Below are 10043 nucleotides of genomic sequence, written 5' to 3' on the forward strand. Positions count from 1 at the left end.
CATGTAGTTGATTTTTAATATAACATTTGAATGAATTCCCTTTTTTTCATTTCATTAAGAAAATTCAAAGAAAATGTATTTCATGTATTTATCTTTAGTCAATGACAAATAAAAAGTAGACATTTCAAGAATCATATTTTCATCTTTAAAACTACAGTGCGTCCCAGAAAAAACGAAACCGAGATTTAGCGATGATTTATCATGACTTAATCATAAATAAAATAGACAAATGACCTATCAATGTAAAGCTTAGAATCTCCTCTTTCATCTGGTATTACTTAGATTATTTCTCATTCACGCATGAGTGAGCAAAAACAATTTGAAAAGGGGGTACCAAAAAGTCACTTGGCGGGCCGTATCTGTGTTTTAAAAAGAAAATCTCATTTTGAAAAAGTTCAATATCTGCTCTTTAATTTGATACCTCAATTACAGAAAATGGTCAAGAAATGACAAAGTTCTGGTTATTTGAAATAAGGCTTGAATTTCAATAATTTCAGAAAATTAAGAGGTTTTACAGGCTAGCGTTCAAACTAACTCGACACTCCGTTTTGTTGACGATCAGCCATGCATGAAGTCTTTTGTTACCGTGCGATAGCTTCTGTGGGAAACCGGTGAAAACAAGTTTATTTAATGAAATTAGGGAAATACAACCATTATTTCGAGGGATCATAACTTTTTTAATTCTTGTCCATTTTCTGTGATTGAGGTATCAAAGAAAAGAGCAGATATTGAACTTTTTAGTCATGTGATTTTCTTTTTGAAATTCAGATACCCCCGCCAAGTGAGTTTTTGGCATCCTCTCTTCGAATTGTCTTTACTCACTCATGCGTGAATGAGGAATAATCTAAGTAATACCAGATGAAAGAGGAGACTCTAAGCTTTACATTGATAGGTCATTTGTCTATTTTATTTATGATTAAGTTATGATAAATCATCGCTAAATCTCGGTTTCGTTTTTTCTGGGACGCACTGTATATTTTCATAAATATTAATCAATACACAGGAAATATCTTCAAATGTACACAATTTTTTCACACATAATTTTCTTCAACCTGAATAAATCATTGTGCATTTTTTAATCAATAATGTCCAATAAATTCTAAAAAAAACTGTGGTGTCATTGACTTTTGTAAAAGTTTTTCAACATCCATTAGTATTGTTGGTGTTGCCGCTGCTGTTGTCATCATGGTTGCTGGAATTTATGTTCTTTTTGCTGCTGCTCTTGGTGTTGTGGGTGTGATTGTTTCATTGCTGGTGCATTGCTACTGATGTTGCTCAAGGTGTTGCCTGTGTGGTTGCTCTTGTCATCGCTGCTACTGCTGCTGTTTACAAGTGTGGCTGTTGCATCCCCTGATGCATTTATTGATGTTGCCGCTTGTGTTGTTTCCTGTATGATTGCTTAATCCTTGACATTGGCTTTGTTTCTACTGTCGTTGTCGCTACTGCTGTTGATGTTTACCACTGTGGTTGTTGCATCTCTTGATGAAGTTATTTATGTTGCGCCCGATGTTCCCTGCATGGTTGTTGGAGCTCCTGCTGCTGTTGATGTTGCCAATGTGATTGTTGCATTTCTGCTGTAATACATGTAGGTATTTTTGCTGTTGCTCTTGATGTTGTCGGTGCGGTTGCTGCATCTCTTATTGCAGTTGAGGTTTCGGCTGCTGATGCTGTTGTTGCTCCTGCTGCTGTTCATGTTTATTGAAGTAACTGAAATGGAATTAATTTATAGAGCATGTGATATTTTATTAATAAAGATATTAATTTCCATGATTATTGATACCAAAGTCATTTATTCCTAATTTAATTATCGTTGTTAAAACTTACATTTTTAAAACTTTTTTAAAAATAATTTTTATGTCTGAAATAGTAACTTCAAGTTCTAAATGGTTAAAATATTGTCACCAAAGCCTTATTAACCCTAAATATTTAGAAGCCTAAGAAGACTGGGAAAGGCTTGAATCAGCCCCCCCCCCCCTTATGATCTCGGCCATCAATCGTGCAATTGCAATGAAAATTGGCACGCGCCTTACCCATGGCATAATTTACAAAACTATAATATCAAATTCTGCGAAAAATCTCACTGCTCATTAATTATGAAAATTTATGCGTAAAATCATAAGTTTGCTCTAATTAATAAAATAAAGCCCCTAAAATGCTCATTTTTGTTTCACATACTCTAGATAGGCATCTGATCAAATTTATTTTTCAAAAATGTACACATCACATTTATTTTCTTATGTATTCTATTGTTTTCTAAATTTCTTATGTATTTCTTTGTTTTATGACTTTTTTGCTTTTCATTGTGTTTTCAATGGAAATTTTCGGGGACTTTATTTTTACCATAGACAAGATAAAATTAAATGATTTTAAGCAGTAAAAGGAAAAATAATGATATATTTTATGAATTTTGGCTAAAAACACTATTTGCATTGGATTTGTACACAAATTCATGTTTTTGAGCAATTTTGGGTTTGCATGCACTTACGAAATGTTGCGTAATTTCGGAACCGCGTACCTGGGGGTCACAATTTCGGTTGCGCGAGAGTCTTGAAAGTAAAAAGTCATCGAGCGACACATTAAAAAAACTTTGAGCAGCGGATTTATCGCGAAAAATGTCGAGCCCCCGTCTTCTTAGGGTTAAACAACGAAAACAAAAAAATGCATAAGAAAAAAATAAAAATGTACATGTATACACAACTGATTTTAATGGCTTGAGTTTTTCTCATTGGTTTACCAAATAAAGGGAGTCAAAATCCAAAATTATCACATTTGTTTTTTATTTCTTGATTCAGAGCCAACCTGCTGATTTCTGAAGTGAGTGCACAATCAACAGGCAAGATCCTGAGCCACCCCCCCTACCAAGATCATTTGAATTAGTGAGGTTTAATGACTGCTTTTGTAGTCATTAAATTTATCTGATTTATACAGGCCTACAAGACATATAAAAAAATTGTGTTCTTTTTGGGGTAATTTTCCAGTGTTCCTAGCTGACAAAGCAGAGGGTGATGGTGTGTGGGGGTCTAATAGGAATGCAGAACAATGGAACATTCATTTACTACTTTGGCAATAGAAAGCAAGTCACAGCATCTAGCATTGATTGATATTGGCTGTTTTACAACTGTCCAAGAAATATCACCATTAATCATTTAAGCATCTAAGCACTTATAGACTTATAGATGTCACTGTTTTCAAATATTGACTGGTAGAAGACCAAATAAAGAAGAGAACAGTACCGGTAATTTAATTTATTTTTTAATGTGACTACTTTCTTCGCCAAAGTGAGGCAGTCATAATTAAGAGTGTTTTAACTTACAAGTGACATCACATTTCCTGCCTTTCTTGTCTGGCTCTGCTAAACCTTCAACCATTTATACTTGGGTAACTTTGTATCTCGCATCCGTCTGAAAAGTTTGGGTGAAGCCTCCACCTGAAGGAAAAAAGAGTATTGAACTAATTGAAATATTTGCCACAATCTTGTATTTCTTCTCACATGTATATGTACATGTCTAAAAACAGGAAATAAAACATCTTTTGATTACCAGAATTCATATAGAAGGGGGTAAATAAAGGGTTCAAGCTTTTATGTTAATCAAAAATAAAAATAGTAAATGACATATGCTCTGGCTGAGAAACTTAGAGAAATTATTCCTCGTAATGTAGCTTGTATACATACACAAGAGCAAGTAGTGAAAAATGGATTGAGGGGTGTGAGTAGGGGCTACGGAAACGGGAGGGGGGGGGGGGGCTGGGGTCGCATGTTAACTGTAGAGTTTTTAAAGTGAGCGAGCTGACCATGCAAAAAATCATGACCAAATGGTAATTTTTATGTTTTTCAGCTCCCGCACTTTTTTTCCAAAACCATGTACAAAAATGACCATCTGGATGATTTTTTGCATGGTCTTTCATGTCAATGTAATGTCTACATTACAAACTGACTTTAAAATCTGGTACAGTGCGATTTCATTATCATTGATGTGGGTTTTAATGATTTAACATTCTGCAACCTAAACAATATCCTTCATTTTTTTGTCATCATTATAGCATTTTACTAGTCTACAAGTATGTTACCTGTGGTTGCATTTCAATCTCAGTGTTTCTTCACCCATTGCCAAATCTTCTGCCACATGTTCATCAGATTAGCCCCTGGCACATTCCTTGCTGTAGTAGACCAGTCAGAGCCTAGCTTTCTAGTTCCAGTCTGAAATTAATATTTATTTAATTAATATTACATTGATATAACAAAGAAAATATGTAGATTGACACAGTGATCATTGAAAAATATTGCACTTTCAATGAATATTGTTGACATTTTATAAAGGGGAATGATTCAAATATACCAATCATTTTTCTTTTTTTATTATCTTGAAATTTCTAGAATCGACCAACAATCGGTCAACAATTAATTCTTGTTAATTCATATAATTTCCACTTGATTATAAGCAAGACAGTCATTAACATATTAATCATACAAATAATAAAATTTTTTGTCATTAATATTTTTTTTAATTAAAATAAAAGTTTTTTCTAACCCAATAGCACATGGATACCTTGCTGGTTTAATTTACTGGACTTTGTTCAATAGTACTTTATTATGAGATTCAAAGGCAAAAAAATACTTGGGCTTGATGAGATCCATTGCATATTCCCCTTTATTTTTGTTCTAATGAATGGACCTTTAAGTACCTTTACGTGCTATTTAAGGTTAGGTTTGACTAGATCTAGACTCTAACTTTATGTGGTACGATAAAAATGAAAAATAAAATTGAAGAGCACCGACGGGGGGATTTCACATTGTAAGTCCCATAATGGTGGCTGCACGATAGCTAGACAGCTGGCAGCTGTCTGTTTCGAGGAGTTTTTTAACATTTTTTTTTTATTTCTCCTCGTACACAGACGGCTCGCTATTGTGCAGCCACCATTAGGGGACTTACAATGCAAAATCCCCCCGTCGGGGCTCTTCAATTCTTGTCTTTAATGAATAAAAATTTTGAAAATTAACGCGACCAAAATGCAAATTTATATTCCCTCTTGGCATTAATTGCCCAAAAACAGAGAAAAATGAAGTTAAAAGGAACAAAAACAGTGACTTACCTCGGCTGTCGCGCAAATTCACTTCCCCGTTTTATCCGATCTTAAGTACATAAACATATGGCCATTGAGTCCCCTGTACAGATCGCGCTAGAACTTCGGTCTCTGTATTTGGTGAGTGAAGCCAACGGAGTTCAGCTGAACAACCAACAAAACAGAGACCAAAGCTTTTGGTCTACTGCCACGGGTGCACCATTTAAAACTTATAACATCTAGATTTTGATTGGGTGTGAACGCACCTCTGCCACATAACTCCCCCCTGAATCCTCGCCTGCTGTCGAGTGCCTCCACTTCATTTGACTTGTGTTCGCTAAGCCTATATGCTAAATAAGTTGAGAATATCCAATTTATCACTCACACTATCAATATGTGATTTAGCTCCTGTCCAATTCCAATGACTGTAACACAGAATTGGGATGGCCACATTGGATTTGTGTACATTAATAATTGCACACGCTGGTAATCGAGGATATCCCCGACCACACCGAGCAACAAAATTAATACAAAACCAAAGGAAAAGAAAAATTATGATTTTTAATATAGAATGTCATAAAGGTAAAACAATATAAAGAATTCTCTTAGCAAAATTACAGCCCTGTGTGGATCATAAAAACGTGTATGGACAGGGTCGCGATGGGTCGTTGTCTGGACCTCAGTCAGATACTTAGTTCTGCAGACACAGAAACACGGGTATGGGACTAGACTGGATTATGTACTGTCAAGTTTGTCGATCGTATCGACAGGGGTCCTGCCAGAAGATTCTCTTTTCTTGTAATTCATTTGATAATTACGCACCACAAATAATTCAATCACCTTACATATAATATGAACGACATTTTGAATGGTTTTACTTACGGTAAAATCCTCATTCACCTCTCCGGTGACCTTCACTTCTACTAATTTCTTCGTTTCATTTCGAATCGTCGCGGCGAAAACATCAAACAAACTTTTCTTTTTTTCATGACTTTGGGAGTGGGCGTGGCCTAATTAGTCAGCGAACCTCGTTCAAGACGATTTGTAAAATAAAAATCCTCTGACAATAGTCAGAGGAGCTCCGTGAGTTTCGTGAAATGCAATTTTTGTCAGCGCTGACTAAATTGTCAGCGCTGACAAATTTAGTCAGCGCTGACAGTTGTCGCGCGACAATATTGATGAAACACCCCCCCCCCGTTCAACGCGTGTTGGCCAGACATGGAACAAAATTTGATGTTCTATTTCAATACCAGGAAGAAGAGGAGGATGAAAAAGAGATGGAAGGGATTGAAGAAAGCGACAACTAGTGCACATAATTATACAGAACAAACTTTGTAGATTGTAGAAAGCTGTACCTGTATTATGATCATGATGAAATGATATTTTTCCATCATATGCTGATACGTTCCAAGAGAGTGATCAAATATATTAATACGAATGTACTTTCTGATACCTACAGATTTGAAATATGCATTGCTTGTTAATATCTTGTTTCATACTTGAATTAAAATAACAAAATTTGCTGATGTGAAATATATTTTTGCAAGTGTTTTTTCCCCTTTCTTGTGCTTTGTTGTTGGACAAAACGATGTGATTAAATAAAAATTGATTTCATGACTTTGCCGTTAGATGCGCCGTAACGCCACCTTACGCCGCCGTAACATTGCCGTAACGCCGTCAAAACAGAGCAATGTATGCTGCAATGAAGTGCTTTCAATCATGTCACCTCTACCAAGTCTACGAATGTAGACCTATATACAGCGCGTCCACAAACGTCCCCAGACATAGCCAAGCTGAAGTTATTCCAAAATGTTGCAGTACTCTCAATCAAATACGGGAGTAGAAAGCTTATATCATAATCAAACTTTTATGAAAATTTCATTGGTCTCGTTTCAGCGGTTATGAATAGTTACGCAGCAGTGGTGCATTTCAGACCATTCCAAGTTTGCAATATTTTTTTTTCTTGGGGGGGGGATTAATTCAGCCGTATACCAGAGGGACTTTTTTGGGACTTAATGAAGTATCATAGTTCAGTCATATCCTCTGTCAACATTGTGATAATCTTGCTGTTATTGGCACTGCATGAAATGTTTCTTCAAGGATTTTGAAAATAAACGGAAAAGGGGCATAAATGCACGCAGGGGCGCCGCATACATGACACTTGAAAATCGCGTCGCCCTGAGGTTTTGTGTTTATACTAATACTTATAATGATAATGATAAGAATGATGAAAATATAAATAACTATCTTTAAAAAAGAGTGAAAGTAATTTGTTGTTTCATTCAATCAAATCCTTGCAAACATAAACTTTGACGATTTGATCCGATTTACTACCCTCTGTAAATATATTTCCCATAAAAATTAGATGTTCTGAACTTCGATCTCGGGAAATACAAAATTGAATTAAAAAAAAGTATTCCAAATGATAAAGTGCCCCGAGTCTATCGACAACATTGATACATTCCTGCTCTTCGAATTGACACTCGATCTGAACAATTATTTGTTTTCTCGAGGTTAAAGATTTTGATAATAAACGGAGGGGCATGCAGGGTCATGCGACAAACAATAATTGGAAGAAGTGTTAACCCCCCACTATCCGATAAATAGAGAGTGTTTGTTTCTGTTAGAGTATGTGTGTGTGATAAATTTTTACAGACATGTATCAATGAGAAATTATGATTTATATTTGGGACCGACATTTAACATCATATCTTCAATCACCAAACTTCATCGAACTCATTGCCAAATGGTAAATTGTGATCCTCCTATATACCGCAACCCCATGACGCCGTTTATAGACGCCGCAACGCCACACTGCTGGAATGATATATATGAAGTGGATTCCAGCTAAACTCTCTTATTACCCCCCCCCCCCACACACACGCACCCACAACTCCACGATAATGACGATGCAACCCATGACGCAGTTAGACGCTGCAACGCCAAAATAGTGGCAAAATGGCGGAATGAGACGTACCGATTGGGTGACAGCTATCCTGCATGAAACCATGAAAACAGGAATGTTAAATTGTAAGCGACTCCCTGAAATTATGTTCACTGTGTAACCAATAATACTATTCTACTCTAACTTCATGACCATCGACGGCCACTAATCAATGATGCATCCCTATGATCACCTTAACCAAGTGTTTCACGAGGTCACCGTTAATTCATAATTATCCAATTACAACATGGCTTCTTGCAGGTGTCTTGAAAACTATTTGGCTTTTAATAGCTTTATCCAAAACCTAACAAAGATGAGGCTACTTGGCAAACACCTGCCTACATCCAAGACCCCACAAAGATGAGGCTGCTTGGCAAACATCTGCCTGTATCCAAATCCCCACTCAAAAGAGTGAACTTGACCAACTCACTACCCTGATTCTATTGTCCCATCATCAATCCCTACTCTCCACACATTACAAAAAATCTCCATCTCCAACTTGACCGCTTTGTCTCAGACAGTGTTGAAAAAATATTCCATTCCCTTCATTGCATTACGAATGATGCTTTCTTGTAATAGATTTCATTTTCTTCTTCCATTATTACAAATAAACAATGACTCTTCGTCTCTGACTTCATTAAAATCAACAAACACCTAATTAAAAAAATTAATATTACCCTATTCATAACTTGTCCTATTCAGTAACAAGTAGGAGATTAGCTCCAGATAACCCATTCGGTCAAGTAGGAGATTACCCCCATTCATTACAATAGATGATTTGTCTCATTCATTACCAAGTTGGGGATTAATCAAGTAGGAGTTTATCCTATTCATTACCAAGTTGGGGATTAATCTATTCATCAAGTATTGATTGACCATTGTGATTGACACCTGTCAATCATTGGTCTATCCCTACCATATATACTACTTTCGACCAACAACCATTTGGTCTAATAATCACTTTGTCTAATAACTAGTTCGTCTATGACCAATTCGTCTCATAACCAGTTGGTTTAATACAAATTTTCTTTTCATTCATTCCGCGCTCAATTAACACTTGGTTCAATTAAACCAAATGGTATACGGACCAAATGGCTCTTTAACCGACGGATTATTAGACAAAATGGTGAGTTGACGAAATGGCAATTAGACCACGTGAATAGTGGACGAAATGTTGATAGATCAAATGTAGACGAGTTAGTAATTGGACAAATTGGCAGTAGACCAAATTAAAATAAACCGTAGGCCTATCCTTTGCATTTTGATTTTTGCACGCATGACTGAATAATCGACACACGCGCACCAACCCCATCTCCTACTTCTCAAATCTCCTTCTTACACAAATCTCCCACTTTCTCTATATTCGTCCTATCATCATTAACAGCTGCTCCCTGTGACTTTCTCTTATTGTTACACAGAAGCAAACAGACCCTCACACAGAAATTTATTTCAAGAATGTCACAGAGAGAATACATTTTTAAATTAATCAAATTATACAAATTGATAGGAATTCATGCACGTGTATTCATATCTATTCAAAATCTGAACAAAAATGTCTATATATTCTTTATGTTTCTTCTGTTCAATGTTATCTATCATAAATTACCAAAATTAATTCTGTTCCAAATATGTCTATTTTCCATTTGTTTAATGCCAATTCGTCCAATCATCAACTTTTCTATTGTCATGTGGTCTACCATCAATTTGTCCATTATCTACAGCCTGTTCTAATTGCCAATTTGTCCACTCACCATTTCATCTATAATAACCAGTTGGTCCAATTTCCATTTAGTCCATATACGCCATTTCATCTAATGGGACTAATTATTAGGCGAAAGAAATTAAAATAAAATGGGGATTATAAACCAACTGGTAATGAGACGAATTGGTCACAGATGATGTGGTTATTTGAAAAATTGATTATTAGATCAAATGGATAATGGACGAAATTACATTACCATAACCATCATCATCATCATCATCATCACCCCCATAATTACCACTCCTATCATCATCACCCCCATCACCAGCCCTATCA

General features: G+C 35.9%; 1 long non-coding RNA gene across 1 annotated transcript; it reads right to left on the reverse strand.

Annotated features, from left to right (window-relative positions):
* Positions 1 to 1234: 1234 nt before the first annotated feature.
* On the reverse strand, positions 1235 to 5958 carry LOC121420548. Its single transcript, XR_005970791.1, has 4 exons — positions 5944 to 5958; positions 4069 to 4198; positions 3314 to 3427; positions 1235 to 1707 (listed from the first exon to the last, which is right to left on the reverse strand). It is a non-coding gene; the product is annotated as an uncharacterized LOC121420548 (long non-coding RNA).
* Between the last annotated feature and the right edge of the window lie 4085 nt (positions 5959 to 10043).

Source organism: Lytechinus variegatus, chromosome 8 (genome assembly GCF_018143015.1).
Source record: "Lytechinus variegatus isolate NC3 chromosome 8, Lvar_3.0, whole genome shotgun sequence".
NCBI classification, from domain to species: Eukaryota; Metazoa; Echinodermata; class Echinoidea; order Temnopleuroida; family Toxopneustidae; genus Lytechinus; species Lytechinus variegatus.